The sequence below is a fragment of the Erinaceus europaeus genome, chromosome 12, assembly GCF_950295315.1.
Source record: "Erinaceus europaeus chromosome 12, mEriEur2.1, whole genome shotgun sequence".
Classification (NCBI taxonomy): domain Eukaryota; kingdom Metazoa; phylum Chordata; class Mammalia; order Eulipotyphla; family Erinaceidae; genus Erinaceus; species Erinaceus europaeus.
In genome coordinates, this window is record NC_080173.1 from 97,493,011 (window position 1) to 97,509,527 (window position 16,517).

Genomic DNA, 16,517 nt, shown 5'->3' on the forward strand with positions numbered 1-16,517 from the left:
GTCTGTCTTTCTCTCCTCCTGTCTTCCCCTCCTCTCTCCATTTCTCTCTGTCCTATATAACAACGATGACATCAATAACAACAACAATAATAACTACAACAACAATGAAAAACAACAAGGGCAACAAAAGGGAAAAATTAATAAATATAAAAATAAACAAATAAATAAAACAAGAGGCAGGGGTAGATAGCATAATGGTTATGCAAAGAGATTCTCATGCCCGAGGCTCCAAAGTACCAGGTTCAATTCCCCTCACCACCATAAACCAGATCTGAAGAGTGCTCTGGTAAAAATAAATAAATAAATAATAAAACAGGTGCAGGGGTACCCAGTGCACAGTGGTGGAGGAGCGCCTGGCCTGCAGCGAGAGAAGCATGCACACACCTATCACAGAAGGGTGAAAACTGTACCTATGTGGCCACAGCTGTCTTGCAAATCAGTAATTCCCTAATAAAACAATAAAAGTAAGCAAATATGACTAAAAAGAAATAGGACCCTAATCCTAAAGACTAAAATACACCCTCTGGCATCATATGTGACTGCTCTAAAATCCTATTTATAGAAGCGGCTATCTACACAGCACTACTGACCAACGAGAGTGAAGGAGACCCACTGGATGGCAGAGGAGGGCGGGCGGGCGGGCGGGCAGCTCAGTGGGGAGAGCACACAGGCTACCTGCACAAGGACCCACAAGGGAACCTTTTCCCACCTGCAGAGAAGCTTCAGGAGGGGTGGCACAGAGGTGCAGGTAGCTCCCCTTCTGTTTTCCTCATTCTCCTCTACCAAGAAAGAAAGAGGAAGAGGAGGAAGAGGGAAAAAAGAAAGAAGCAAAGAAGGGAGGAAGAGAAAAGAAAGGAAAGGAAAAGGCTATTAGAAAGAGTGGGGCCGGGGACCAGGCGTAGCGCAGTGGATTAAGTGGCACAAAGCTTTGCGCGAGGATCAGCTGGAGAATCCCAGTCGTGTCCCCGGCTCCCCACAAGCGGTGAAGCAGGTCTGCAGATACCTTTCTCTCTCTGTCTTCCCCTCCTCTCTGTTTCTCTCTCTCCTATCCAACAATAGCAGCCAACAATGGAAAAAAGATGGCCTCCAGGAACAGTGGATTCATAATGCAGGCAAAAAGCAAAAAAGGGGGAAATGACCAGATTAATCACTTGTACATTAAAAACCATCATTATCTACTCCATGGACCTAGAGTGTCAACACAGAGAAAGTGGAGGAAAATGAAGCATAAAAAACAACAGCAGGGGGGAGCTGGGTGGTAGCACAGCGGGTTAAGCGCACATGGCGCAAATCGCAAGCACCGGGAGTAAGGTCGAGCCCCCGGCTCCCCACCTGCAGGGGAGTCGCTTCACAGGCGGTGAAGCAGGTCTGCAGGGGTCTGTCTTTCTCTCCTCCTCTGTGTCTTCCCCTCCTCTCTCCATTTCTTTCTATCCTAATGACAACATCAATAACAACAATAACCATAACAATTGGGCAAGAAAAGAAAAATAAACAAAATAAATAAATAAACAAAAATAAATAAATAAACAGCAGGGCCAGCAAAATAGCTCACTTGCATAGTGCGCTGCTTTGCCATGCATTAGACCCCAGTTCCAGCCTAGCCCCCACCACACTGAAGGAAGTTCCAGTGCTCGGGCTCTCTCACACTCTCTCTGCCTATGTCTCTACAAGTCAATCAATTAAAAAGCAACAGCAGTGGCCAGAAAGAAAGCTCACTTGGGAGGGCTCCTGCAACGAGTAGGCCCAGGTCCAAGCTCCCAGCACGCACACGGTTGTGATATGGACCCACAGAAAGCTGTGACTGTGATGTCTCCCTGTCTGTCTGTTCCTATCTGAAATTAGCCCAGTGGTCCGGGAGGTGGCACAGTGATAAAGCTTGGGACTCTCAAGCGTGAGGTCCTGAGTTCGATCCCTGGCAGCACATGTGCCAGAGTGATGTCTGGTTCTATTCTCTTCTATCTTTCTCGTAAATAAATTTTTTAAAGAAATCTAAAAAAAAAAAAAAAAAAAAAAAAAAAAAAAAAAAACAGAGTAATAAATCTTTTTAAAAAAAAAAAAAAAAAGCCCAGCAGAATGAACTCACGTATGCACAAGGCCCCCCTATCTCTCTCTCTCTCTCTCTCTCTCTCTCTCTCTCACACACACACACACACACACACACACACACACACACACACAGCAGATATGGAGATAGAGATATAAGAAGGGGCCGAGTGGTGCTCTGGTTGAACACACATGTTGCAATGTGCAAGGACCAAGGACTGGGGTTCAAGTCCCAGGTCTCCACCTGCAAGGGGAAAGCTTCACAAGTGTTGAAGTAGGTCTGCAGGTGTCTGTCTCCCTCCCTATCTCCTCCTTCCTCTCAATTTTCTGGCTATCTCTATCCAATAAATAAATAAAAAATAAAAACCACCCACCGCTCTCCAATGCCCCACCTACATTCCCCCGTCACACCCACAACCACTCCCTCCCACTCAAGCTCACCTGGCCCTTGACCTGACCCTACCATCCTGGTCTCTCCTTCATCTACACCCAATAATTTTGTTTTTAAATATCTTTATTTACACATTCTGGACAAATAGAAATTGAGAGAGAATAGAGAGACAGACAGAAAGGGAAAGAGAAAAATGCCTGCAACACAGCTTCACTTCTCGTGAAGCTTCTCCCCCCCCCCCCCCCCGCAGGTGAGGACGGGGTTTGAACCTGGGTCCCTGTGCACTCTGTGTGCTCAACCAGATGCACCACCACTGAAGCGTTTACCCGGCTCCCCACCTGCAGGGGAGTCGCTTCACAGGCGGTGAAGCAGGTCTGCAGGTGTCCATCTTTCTCTCCCCCTCTGTCTTCCCCTCCTCTCTCCCATTTCTGTCTAATCCAATAACGATGACATCAATAACAACAACAATAATAACTACAACAATAAAACAAGGGCAACAAAAGGGAATACATAAAATTTTGTAATCCAGGGCCCTCCTTTACTCCAAGTGCCAGTACTTGCTGGTACCGCGTCATCTCTCTTCACTGGTAACTCTTTTCCATTGTCTTTTTCTTTTTAACCAAAAAACTGCTCGGCTCTGGCTTATGGGGTCCGGGGGGTCCTGAACCTGGGACTCAGGCATGGCTGTCTTCTTGCACAGCTATGCTACCTATCCCTCACCCACCAGCACCGTCACCTCTTGCCCCGTCCGCTCCGTACCCTGCTGGTACAGCACTCACTGTGTGGGTCGCTAATGTCCGCTAAAGCGGCTCTCACTGGACCCTCCTTCTCCCCCCTCCTCGCGTGACTATCTCCCTGTCTCCCCCCCGCCCCGCCCCCGACCTATAGTAGCAGCCTGCCTGCCTCCACTCCAGCCAGCCGCCACACTAGTGCGAGGGGCTTGTACCTTAAAGCTGAGAATCTCACTCCAGCTTTGCACCAAGGCTTTGACAGTTCCCTGTTCCTAATTCCAAACTCCACCCAACCTTCCGGAATATGCAGAAAAATTGCAGTCTTTTCCCTATCACCTCTTTTCTTTCCAGAGTTGTGACCTTCCTGTTACCACTCCACCAATCAAACCACTAACCAATCCATCCTGAAGTCCCAGTTCAAAAGTATAATGGTTATGCAGAAGACTTTCACACCTGAGGCTCTGAAGTCCAATCCCTGGCACTACCATAAACCAGAGCATGTTACCATGTGAGAGGACCTGAACCTGGGTTCAAGCCCCTGATAACCACCAGTGGAGAGGGGGAACTTCAGGAGCACTGGAGCTGTGCTGCAGGTGTCTACCTTACCATGTACCAAAAAAAGCAAAAATTCAAAGGGGCCAGGCAGTGGCACACCTGGTTAAGTACACACATTATAGTACACAAGGACGCAGGTTCAAAGCCCAGGTTTCCACCTGCAGGAGAAAAGCTTCATGAGAGGGGGAGCAGTACTGCAGGTGTCTCTTTCTCTCCCTGTCTCCCCTCCCTCTCAATTTCTCTGTCTCGATCCAAAATGCATACGGCATTTTAAAATCAGCACAAGAGGTGGCACCGTAGCTGGAGCTTTGGACTTACAAACACGAGCCCCAGGCGCGACCCCTAGCCTGCACGTGCCAGTGTGGTATCCTGGTCCTTGGGAGTCCCCCTTTCTCAGAGATAAATCTTTTTCCTTTTTTTTTTTTTTAAAGATTTTATTTATGAGAAAGACAGGAGGAGAGAGAAAGAACCAGACATCATTCTGGCACATGTGCTGCCGGGGATCAGACTTGGACCACAATCTTTTTCCCTTTTTTAATATTATTTATTTATTATTGAATAGAAAGAGAGAAATTGAGAGGGGTGGGGAGACAGAGAGGAGAGACATCTGCAGCCCTGCTTCACCACTCATAAAGCTTCGGCAGATGGGGATCAGAGGCTTGAACCTGGGTCCTTGCGCACTGTGACGTGAGCACTTAACCAGGGGTGCCACTGCCTGGCCCATCTAAATAAACCTTTTTCTTTTTAATGCAGTCTTCTCTTTTGACCTAGAATCCAAGTTCCTACCTTTATTCAGCACAGTGTCAAGAGCCCTGGTTTCTGAGACTGGTACCTAACAGCCTGGATTCCTGTGTGGGGTCCATAAATGCCTCTGCCCGCTGCCAGACAGTGGGCACCCAGCTAAAACCACCGTTATCAGCCTGACCCGGCACCAACAGAGAGGAGTGCATACAGCCAAATGTTCAACCTGGTTGCTATCCCCACTCTACTACAGAGTGGTCACCTTGGAGCAATCTTTTACCTGTGACTGAGTTCCCTAAGCCAATTTAAAGGAGTCTCAAAAACATTAACAGAAGGTCCCTGACTGGCTGGTGCACAGAGAGGAACAGTAGAACAAACACGGTGAAGGACTGAATGTGCTCTCTCCTGTCTCAACAAGCTGAACACACATCTACCAATACCCAAGAGAAAAGAAATGCCCCAGGTTTCAGAGAGAGCTTTGAGGTTCTAACAATGGGTGGCAGGAGGGACACTGAATAGCACAGTGGTTCTGCAAATGACTTTTTATGCCTGAGCCTCCCAGGTCCCAGATTCAATCCCCAGCACCACCATACACCTGAGATGATCAGGGCTCTGGTCTCTCACTGTCTTTTTTTTTTTTTTAATGTTTTTCTTATTATCCTTATTTATTGGATAGATACAGCCAGAAATCCAGAGAAAAGGGGGAGACAGAGAGGGAGAGAAACAGAGAGACACCTGCAGCCCGGCTTCACTACTTGTGAAGCTTTCCCCCTACAGGGGGGAACTGGGGGTTTGAACCTGGATCCTTGCGCACTGTAACATGATATTCTCATTCATTAAAATAAACTTGTGGGCGGGTAAATAGCATAATGATTATGCAAAGAGACTCTCTAAAGTTCCAGGTTCAATCCCTGCCACACCATAAACCAGAGCTGAGCAGTTCTCTGGTTAAAAAAAAAAAAGAGTCAGGCAGCAGCGGGTTAAGTGTCTGTGGCTTTGCAAGGAGCAGCATAAGGATCCTGGTTCAAACCCCCAGCTCCCCACCTGCAGGGGAGTCACTTCACAGGTGGTGAAGCAGGTCTGCAGGTGTCTGTCTTTCTCTCCCCGTCTTCCCCTCCTCTCTCCGTTTCTCTGTCCTACCCAATAACAACATCAATAACCACAACGTTAAACAAGGGCAACAAAAGGGGAAATAAATAAATACAATAAAAATAAATAAACTTGTAAAAATAACAAAGTGTTTTTTGAAAAAAGTTTTCAGAGGCTAGACACTGGCACACCAGGCAGCGCACATACCAGGTCAAAGCGAACTGAAACACCTGAGGAGCAAGTGCAAGGGTCTATGCTTTTCTCTCTCACTATCTTTGCTTCTCATCCTCTAAGAGAAAGACAATGGTTAAAAAAAAAAAAAAAAAACCTCTCCAGCAGTGGTGGCATCACACAGGTAACTAGGCCCCAGCAATCCTAGTGGCCTAAACGCAAACAAACTTTGCTAGACTCCTGCACCTGAATAGAAAGTTTAAACTCCTGAATAAGACTGGGAGGCTCCACGGTGCCACCTGCCAAGCCAGAGGATTCACAGGTGCTATTTTAGGCACTTGTGTACATGTGCTTCCTTGCTCCCAGGCTCATTGCTACTTGCTCTGCAATCCTCAGCTAAATAAAATATTCCCTTTCCTCAGATGCCAAAAGCACCAAGTATGCGCGCCCAGTGACAGCTATAATCAGTGAAGGTTCCCCAACCCCAACCGATGTCCTTAAGGGCTGACTAGCTTCTTTTACCTGAGTCTCTACAACCACCACAGACGATGGCAAATATATTTTGCCAACTCAATCCCTCACAGTGAACATTTGCCAAGTGGGGGAGACAGGGTAATGGTTATGGAAAAAGACTTTCCTGCTTGAAGATTCCAAAAGTCCCAGGTTGTCCCACACACCACCATAAATCAGAGCTGAGTTGCGCTGTCGTCTCTCTCGTTAAAATAAAACGTAAACAATAAAGATAAGATTTCGTGGTCCAGGAGATGGCTCCGTGGATAAGGCATTGGACTCTCAAGCATGAGTTCCTGAGTTCAATCACCCGCAGCACATGTACGAGTGATGTCTGGTTCTTTCTCTCTCCTCTCTCATTATTAAACACAATATTAATTAAAAAAAAAAAAAAAAAAAAAAAAGATTTGCCCCGTCTGCCTATTTCAAGAGGTAAACAAGCATTCACGTCCCGCCGCGAGTGCTGTAGCTATATGGCAGGCTGACTGGAATGGTTCCCCCTTTTACACAGGATCCCAAAGCTCAAACATGCTCGCACTGTGGCCCAGGAGGTGGCACAGTGGCTGTGTTGGACTTAAATGTATGAGGACCAAGTTTGATCCCCAACATTGTGTGTGCCAGAGTGATGCTCCGGTTCTCTGCCTCTCTCTTGCATGTTACTAGACAAATAAAATCTCATTTAGAAATGCTTACACTATGCACCCAACTCAACTCTAACTTCTCAAAAAAAAAAAAAAGGCTCGGGGCCAGGTGGTGGCGCACCTGTTGCAATGCACAAGGACCCCACCTGCAAGGGGAAAGCTTTGCACGCGTCTCCGTGTGTCTCTCTCTCCACTTAACTTTATTTATTCATCTGAGAGAACAGAGAAACTGGCAGGGAGGGGGAAGAAGGGAGAGAAAGGCAGAGCCACCTGCAGGACCGGCTCCCCACTCAGGAAGGTGGGACCGGGGCTTGAACCCGGCTCCCCGTGTGCACCTCCCCAGGTGCGCCCCCGCCCAGGCCCTCTTGCTCCCTCCCCGCCGGCGCTTCCCCTGCCGGTTTCTGGAAGCCTCTATCCAGCGAGGAACGAACGGCAGGCAGCCTTCCAGCATCCCCGGAGCGGGCCGCAACGCCGGCTTCCAGTTCTCCGGACTCGGGTCCCTCCGAGACCCGAACTCTCCGACAAGGGCGTTTTCCAAACTCGCCCCCGGCACCCAGCGGCGGGGAGAAGTCACCGGCACCGGGCGGCACCTGCGACCGAGCCTGGGCCGGAAACGGCCTCTCGGGCCGGGCCGGGCCGGGCCGGGGAGGGGAGGGGAGGGGAGGGGGCGGGAGCGGCCGCAGCAGGGCTGCCCGGGAGTCACTCTCCGCCGCGAGCGGGGAGGCAGGTTTCCGGGGAGACCCGCAGCCCCGCACGGCCCGGCCCCGCGACCCTCCGGGAGCCCGGGAGGGGGGGGGCGACCCACGCCCCGAGGCGCCGCGCAGGCCCCGCGCTCCCGGAGAGGCGTCCCGGCCGCGGCCTGGCCCGGTCCCATATGCCGCCGCCTTCGCCCGCCCGCGCGGCGAGAACAAGGGAGCAGCTCTGCCCGGGGCCCGCGCCGCCTCCCCCGCAAGGACGTCCGCGACACCGTCCCCGCCCCGGACCCGGCAGAGAGCAGCAGCAGGTGTTCCTCCGGAGGCCGGACCGGCGGCGGCCGTGGGGGCCCGGGGCGCCGGGCTCGGTGGCGGGGGGCGGGCGGTGCACTCACCGAGCGCCGGCGGGCGGGCGGGCGGGCGGGCGGGCGGGCCGCGGCAGGTGCACGCTGCTCTCCGCCTCCAGACGCCGCGCGGGACGGCCGCCACCGCTCCCCGGGGACCCGGCGCGAAGCCTCCGCCGCCGCGGCCGCCGAGCGCGAGGAGCGCGAGCGCTGCACCGCAGCCTCCGCGCGAGCACGTACCGGGCGGTGAGAGGGCGCCGAGCGCGAGGGCGGGGCGCGCGGCCGGAGCTTGGCAACCGGCTGACACGCGAGGGCCGCGACCAATCGCGCGGCCAGCTCCACGCAGCGCCGACCGGCAGCCCGCGCGACGACCGCTTCTGCCTGCGTCGGCCGCCCCGCAGCGCGCCGCACCCGCGCAAGGCCCCGCCCCCAGCCGCGCCGCGCCGCTCATTGGCCGGACACGCCCCCGGCTCGGAGGCCACGCCCCCTCGGCCAGCCAGGCAGGTCCTTCCTCCCGGGCACGCCCCGGCCCGGCCCCAAGCCCGAAGTGGGCCTGAGCCTGAGCCTGGGCCTGGGCCTGGGCCTGGGCCTGGGCCTGGGCCTGGGGGAGGGGCTCCTTTCCCACCTCGGGCTGTGGGGCTTGTGAGAGGGTTTCCAGGGCAGAGGATTGGTCGGACCACAGGCTGACCACCGATCGACTGCGCCCTCCCTTTGCATTTCCCTCGAACACAGATCCAGAAGTATTTCTGGACGATAAACAAATGAAAATAAATCGCTGGAAACAGTCAGGAAGCGCCCTCTACATGGCAAAGTTGGCGACTCCATGGCCTGACCCCAGACGGATGGGGAAATCGAGGCGAGGGCCGGCGGGGCGGGAAGCTGAGCCCCCTCGGAGGGCCTCGCCCGCACCGGCCAGGGCGCCCCAGGCCTGACCCTCGTCCCCGCCCTCCAGCACCGGAATCCGGAATCCGATGCCTCCTGCACCCTGAAATAGCTCTGACCCGCAGGCGCCGGTCACTTGCTCCTCGCGGCCCGCATTCCATCTGGGGGTGGGAGAGCAAAGGGGCGGAGCGCTGCTCAAATTCTCCTTTCCAGGAGAAAGTCCTAAGGGCGCTGTGGATGTCCCCAGGGATTACATTCAACTGTCCCAAAGGCCCAGGACTTAACAAGTCCCTTAACCCCGACTGTTAACCCGGATGGCTCAGGGGATCGGACCGGTGCAGAGTTGTGCTTGCCTTCCTTCCCCAAACCCTGTGCATGTCTCCGTCCTCTCTGCGGCCTCTGGCCCGTGACCAGAGTGCAATTCCAGCAAGCACACTCAGAACACAGAGCTGGCTTCTGCCTGCCAGGAGCTCCTCTCTGAATCTCAAATTCCCTGCTTTCTCCCCGCTAATTAGGAGAAGCTGAGGGAAGTAAACTTCAGCGACAGCAGTAGGAAATGCCCCCAAATCACAAGTACACCGGTCCGAAGAAGTCTCTTTTTATACACTGTAGGAAAGGACGGGGCAAGGGAACATCTCACACCGTGCCCAAGCTCAGTTCTCCCGAAGGAAAGAACTCTACCCCCAAATTATACCCTCAGATGTAAAACTAAATGTGACCACTCTGGGGTAGGGGTAGATAGCATAATGGTTATGCAGAAAGACTCTTGTGCCTGAGGCTCCGAAGTCCCAGGTTCAATCCCCTGTACCACCATAAGGCAGAGCTGAGTAGTGCTCTGGGGGGAAGAAAAAAAAGAAAAGATTAATTCTAAATGTGACCACTCAAATCCAACTTTTTAAAATTCTGCTGCTGGTGTCTGGGGAGATAATATAATGGTTATGCTTGAGGCTCCGAAGTCCCAGGTTCATACTCCTGCACCATCATCATAAGCTGGAGCTCTGCAGTACTCTGGTAAAATAAAAAAAATTTTTAAAAAAATGAATGAATGAAGTCAGCTGCTGGAAGTCTGCGAGATGTCCTATGAGGTCCCAAATTCAATAGTCAATCCTAGCATCCCATATACCAAAGCGATACACTGGTTCTTATTCTCTCTCTACCCCTTTCTCTCTCTCCCCTTCTCTATCTCTCTCTCTCATAGGACAGAGAGAAATTGAGAGAGGAGGGGGGATAGAGAAAGAGAGACACTGGAAGCGCTGCTTCACCATTTGTGAGGCTTACTCCCTGAAGGTGGAAACTGGGAGCTTGAACCTGGGTATGTGTAACATGTGCACTCAACTAGGTGCACCACCATCCAGCCCTTCTCCCTCTTTTTTTATCTTACTTTTATTTTAGGTATAGGAAAAAAGACAGAAAAAGACCACAGAACTGTAATTCCTTCAGTGTAGTGGCAGCAGGCTCAAACCCCGGTGGCATACATGGCAAAGCAGCACCATAATGGGGCTCATTCACCAGCCCTGCGCTCTCTCTCTCTCTCTCTCTCTCTCTCTCTCTCTGATTTCAACATTCATTTTCGTCAGAGAGAGAGATACCAGAGCACTACTCAGCTCTGGCTTATGGTGGTGCTGGGACTGAAGCTGGGATTTCAGAGCCTCAGGCACGAAAGTCTCCCCAGCCCCCAGGCCTACTCTCTGTCTTGTGGTAATAAATAGAAGCGGGCTGGCAAGATAGCTCACTTGCTTTTTCATGGACATAACCCAAGTTCAAGACCAATCTCCACCGCACTAAAGAAAGTTTCTGGGAGTCGGGCGGTAGCACAGTGGGTTAAGCTCAGGTGGCGCAAAGTGAGCATGCTGGTTAGAGCCGGCTCCCCAGCTGCAGGGGAGTCCCTTCACAATCTGTGAAGTAAAACTTCAGGTGTCTACCTTTCTCTCCCCTCTCTGTCTTCCCCTCCTCTCTCCATTTCTCTCTGTCCTACACAATAACGATATCAATAACCAATAACAACAATAATAACTATAACAATAAACAAGGGCAACAGTGGTCCGGAAGGTGGTACAGTGATAAAGCTTTGGACTCTCAAGCTTGAGGTCCTGAGTTCGATCCCCTGCAGCACATGTGCCAGAGTGACGTCTGGTTCTTTCTCTCTCCTCCTATCTTCCTCATTAATAAATAAATAAAATCATAAAAAAAAAAAACAAGGGCAACAAAAAGGAATATTTTTTAAAAAGAGAAAGTTTCTGTGCTCTCATGCACTCTCTCTCTCTGTATGTTTGTGTGCAAGATTTATTTATTTATTAACATGAGAGGAGAGTGAGAGAGAGACTAGAGCATCACTCTGGCACACGCAGTATCAAGGACCTAACCCAGTACCTAAGACTCCCAAGTCCAGAACTCTACCCCCTGCACCACCTCCTGGGCCACTGTGCTGTGGTTTCTTTTCCTGTCTGCCTTTTGCTCTTTCTATCTGAAAAACACAAGTCAGTCCAGAAGAATGTGCTTTCCTCTTGCTTCTGGTAGACATCAATCTAGATGTATCTGTGTCCAAAAGAAGGTGATTTCACTTCAAAAGTAGTTTTCTTTGTTTACGTATGCTTTAAAATATTTACTCATAGCACGAAGCGCAAGGACCAGCGTAAGGATCCTGGTTCGAATCCCCAGCTCCCCACCTGCAGGGGAGTCGCTTCACAGGCGGTGAAGCAGGTCTGCAGGTGTCTGTCTTTCTCGCCCCCTCTCTGTCTTCCCCTCCTCTCTCCATTTCTCTCTGTCCTATCTAACAATGACAATATCAATAACAACAATAATAACTACGACAACAATCAAGAAAACAAGGGCAACAGAAGGGAAAATAAATTTTTAAAAATATATTTACTGAGCAGAGCCCCAGAGATGAACCCCTCCCCAAAGGTGATGGTGCTGTGGATAAAGTGTTGGACTCTCAGGTAGGAGGTCCTGGCTTCAGTCCCCAGCAACACATGTGCCACAGCCAAGTTTTCTGTTTCTTAATGGCAAATAAGCAAATCTTTTAAATATAAAAACAAAATGTACCTCGCTTGCATAGTGTGCTGCTTTGCCACGTGCATGTGCATGACCCAGGTTTCAGTCTAGCGCCCCCCACACGTACACACACACGTTGAAGGAAGCATTACTATTATACTCTCACTTTCTCTCTCTGCTTCTCTCTATCTGAATAGTAGAAGCAGTAGCAGCAATCAGGGAGGCGGCACAGTGGATGAAGTATTGAACTCTCCAGTATGAGCGCCCAAGTTCCATCCTCATCATCATCTATGCCAGAGGGATGCTCTTGTTCTCTCTCTCTCTCTCTGTCATATAAATAAATGAATCAGTCTGTAAACAATAATAAAGAGTTTTATTAACTCAGCAACCACATGGGAGTAGTAAGCAGAGAGGGTGCTTTGTGACCAGTGAAGTAAAGCAGTGCTGTGGTTTCTTCCCTTGTCTCTCCTTTTTTTCTTTTTTCCCCAGAGCGCTACTGAGCTCTGGTTTATGGTGGTGCAGAGGATTAAACCTAGAATCTTGGAGCCTCAGGCATGAGACTCTGTTTGCATAAGCAATATGATACTTCCCGCTACCCTCTCACTCTCTTTACCTGGAGAAAAAAGAGAGAGAGAGAGAGAGAGGAGCTTACTGGCATGTATAGAAGCCTTAGCAAAGAATATTTAATTCGAATGCTACTTTGAAAAGATTAAGAAGGGCTGAGATGGAGGCTGGGCGGTAGCGCAGCGGGTTAAGCGCACAAGACTCAAAACACAGGGACCAGACCGGCGTCAGGATCCCGGTTCGAGCCCCCCGGCTCCCCACCTGCAGGGGAGTCGCTTCCCAGGCGGTGAAGCAGGTCTGCAGGTGTCTGTCTTTCTCGCCCCCTCTCTGTCTTCCCCTCCTCTCTCCATTTCTCTCTGTCCTATCCAATAACAACAACAACGATAAATACAAGGGCAACAAAAGGGAAAAAATAGCTTCCAGGAACAGTGGATTCATAGTGCAGGCACCAAGTCCCAGCGATAACCCTGGAGACAAAAAAGAAGAAGAAGAAGAAGGGCTGAGACCTTCAACGATATTCCCCTCACAAAAAAAAAAAAGGGAGTCGGGCTGTAGTGCAGCGGGTTAAGCACAGGTGGCGCAGAGCACAAGGTCCGCATAAGGATCCCGGTTCGAGCCCCCGGCTCCCCACCTGCAGGGGAGTCGCTTCACAGGCAGTGAAGCAGGTCTGCAGGTGTCTGTCTTTCTCTCCTTCTCTCTGTCTTCCCCTCCTCTCTCCATTTCTCTCTGTCCTATCTAACAACGACAACATCAATAACAACTACAACAATGAAAAACAACAAGGACAACAAAAGAGAAAATAAATAAAATATTTTAAAAAACAAAAAACAGGGCCAGGTGGTGGTGCACTTGGTTGAGCTCACATGTTACTGTGTACCAGGACCTGGGTTCAAGCCCTTGGCCCCACATGCAAGGAGAAAGATTTGTGAGAAGTGAAGCAGGGCTACAGGTGTCTCTCTGTCTCTCTCTTGTCTCCCCTCTTGATTTCTGGGTATCTCTGTCCAATAAATAAATGAAGATAATTTAAAAAAAAAATTAAAAAGTGGTGTCGGGCAGTAGTGCAGTTGGTTAAATGCAAGTGGCGCGAAGCGCAAGGACCAGCATAAGGATCCCAGTTCGAGCCCCCGGCTCCCCACCTGCAGGGAGTCGCTTCAGAGGCGGTGAAGCAGGTCTGCAGGTGTCTGTCTTTCTCTCCCCCTCTCTGTCTTCCCCTCCTCTCTCCATTTCTCTCTGTCCTATCCAACAATGATGACATCAATAACAACAACAATAATAACTACAACAATAAAAAACAAGGGCAACAAAAGGGAAAATAAGTAAATATATATATATTTTTTTAATTTAAAAGACTAAGAAGGAAAAGTGAAGCAGTCTGGGAGGTGGCACAGTGGTTAAAGTGCTAGACTTGCAAACAACCATGAAGTCCCAAGTCTAATAGGTAGCAAACGTACCGGAATGATGCTCTGATATTCTCTCTCTCTCTCGTTAATAAGTTAAATCTCTCTTTTTGTTAATTATCTTTATTTATTGATAGAGACAGCCAGAAATCGAGAGGGAAGGGGGTGACAGAGAGGGAAAGTCACAAAGACACCTGCAGCCCTGCCTCACCACTTGTGAAGCTTTCCCCCTGCAGGTGGGGGCTTGGGTCTCAAACCTGGGTCCTTGCGCACTATAACATGTGCTCTCAACCAGATGTGCCACCACTGGCCCCAATAACTTAAATCCTTAAAAATAAAAAAAGAGGGAGTCAGGTTAGCACAGCCGGTTAAGCACACGTGATTCGAACCACAAGGACCCGCCTAAGGATCCTGGTTCGAGCCCCCAGCACCCCACCTGCAGGGAGGTTGCTTCACAGGCAGTGAAGCAGGTCTGCAGGTGTCTATCTTTCTCTCCCCCTCTCTGTCTTCTCCTCCTCTCTCCATTTCTGTCTGTCCTATCCAACAAGAACGACATCAATAACAATAATAACTACAGCAATAAAACAACAAAGGCAACAAAGGGAATTAAAAAAAATAAAGAATAAAAAATAGGAAAAGGTAGTAATGGCTAATAACTCAGAAAGTTATTAAGGATCTTAAAAAAATGTATTCTCCTGTCAATTCTTTAGTTTACTTAGTCCCTTCCCTACTCCCAGAACACACACTAGGCCTTGCTTTGTCATTCTAGGTTCTGCTAGGTTTTTAGTATATGACTGTATACTGTGTCCTTTTTATTCAAAAATAAAAATCAGGGAGTCGGGCGGTAGTGCAGCGAGTTAAGCGCACATGATGCAAAGCGCAAGGATCGGCATAAGGACCCCTGTTCGAGCCCCCGGCTCCCCACCTGCAGGAGGTCGCTTCACAAGTGGTGAAGCAGGTCTGCAGGTGTTTTTCTCCCTTCCTCTCTGTCTTCCCCTCCTCTCTCCATTTTTCTCTGAACTATTCAACAACAACAATAGCTATGACAACAATAACAACTACAACAAGCACAACAAGGGCAACAAAATGGGAAAAAACAGCCTCCAGGAGCAGTGGATTCGTAGTGCAGGCCCTGCAATAACCCTAGAGGCAAGAATAAAATAAAATAAAAATAAAAATAATAAAAACCAGCAGTAAAACAGGCTTCACAAGGCAAGTCCCTCTTGCTATCTGCACAGAAGCAACTGGCTACTCTTCAGTTGTCACTGACCATCTGCAGACGCCAGGGTAACTCTCTTTTTGGCACTGATTTTGCTAGATGAGGCCCCAGGCCTTATTCTGGTCTTCAGGTCCCAGTGTCCCATGCTCAAGTAGAGCTCTAGCCAAGGAAGGAACTCTACCTCAACTAACTGGTGCCAAAACGCACAATTCGCCCTTCTAGTCTTAGGCAGAGGGAACAATAGTTTGCTTGTTGTCCTTAAAGTCAAACTCTTTCCAGCCTCCCCAACTCAAGGCTTGGGATGCATTATAAGTACTGTGGCCCCAGGTTGACCCTGATGGGTCACCTCTTTCAACCCACCTGTTTTTCTCTGGCCAGGCTAGAACTCTGAACCTCACTGCTGTCTTTCTTGGTTTTGGCCCAAGTTCGACAAACTCCTCTCCCTTCCAGCCCTAGGAAGGAAAAAGTCCACCTGACCAGAGTTGAAAGCATCTCTTGAAGTCCAACAAATGTCCATGCAGCCCATAGCAAAATAAAGAACCAGGTAGATAGTAATTTTCTTTTTATTTATTTATTTTCCCTTTTGTTGCCTTTTTTTATTGTTGTAGTTATTATTGTTGTTGCTATTGATGTCATCTTTAGATATGACAGATAGGACAGAGAGACATGAAGAGAGGAGGGGAAGACAGAGAGGGGGAGAGAAAGACAGACACCTGCAGACCTGCTTCACCGCCTGTGAAGCGACTCCCCTGCAGGTGGGGAGCCGGGGGCTCGAACCGGGATCCTTATGCTGGTCCTTGTGCTTCGTGCCACGTGCGTTTAACCCGCTGCATTACCGCCTAACTCCAGCAGATAGTAATTTTCATGGGCCCCTAGGATGGGTGGGAAATGTAAAGTCAAGAACTTTTTTTTTTAACATTTTACTAATTTTATTTATTTATTTATTTATTTATTATTGAATAAAGACAGAGATAAATTGAGAGAGGAGGGGGAATAGAGAGAAGGAAAGAAACAGAGAGACACCTGCAACACTGCTTCACCACTTGCGAAGCTTTCCCCCTGCAGGTGGGGACCAGAGGCTTGAACCCAGGTCCTTACACACTGTAATGCATGTGCTTAACCGCCTGGCCCCCTACTAATTTTATTTCAATGAGAGAGATACAGAGAGAAAGACACACACAGTGGGAAACACCAGAGCACTGCTTAGCTCTTGCTTATGGTGGTACTGGGGATTGAACCTGGGACTTTGTTGTTTCAGGCATGCGAATCTCCCCTGCCCAAATCAAGAACTTGTAAGTTCCTGTGTTATTAAGAGTCAGTCTTTCCCCTCCCAGGCAACCCTACAGCCTGCCCTGGGGCTCAGCACAAGGTCCCCAGAGAACTCTCCTTTGGAGAACATTCTACAGCCACAGTGGGAACTAGATCAGACTTGTTACTTACACCCAGTTGGTTCTTGTGGTGTAAGCCAGGAGAGAGAGGAACAAAAAACTAAGATTCTGTGGTCCGGGAGGTGGTGCAGTGATAAAGCTTTGGACTCTCAAGCATGAGGTCCT

At 49.8% G+C, this 16,517-nt stretch overlaps 1 protein-coding gene across 4 annotated transcripts in view; it reads right to left on the reverse strand.

Annotated features, from left to right (window-relative positions):
• The window catches only part of DAG1 (dystroglycan 1), a 61,596-nt gene that overhangs the window by 40,505 nt on the left and 4,574 nt on the right, over window positions 1-16,517 (reverse strand). The window contains exon 1 of one of the 4 annotated variants that reach the window (XM_060204725.1): window positions 8,149-8,317. The exons of 1 other annotated variant lie outside the window; for it this stretch is intronic. The gene's annotated coding sequence lies outside the window, so the exon portion shown is untranslated. Of the gene's footprint in view, window positions 1-7,959; window positions 8,318-16,517 lie in introns of those variants that run through there. 2 more of the 4 variants (XM_060204728.1, XM_060204726.1) reach the window with 2 other exon arrangements.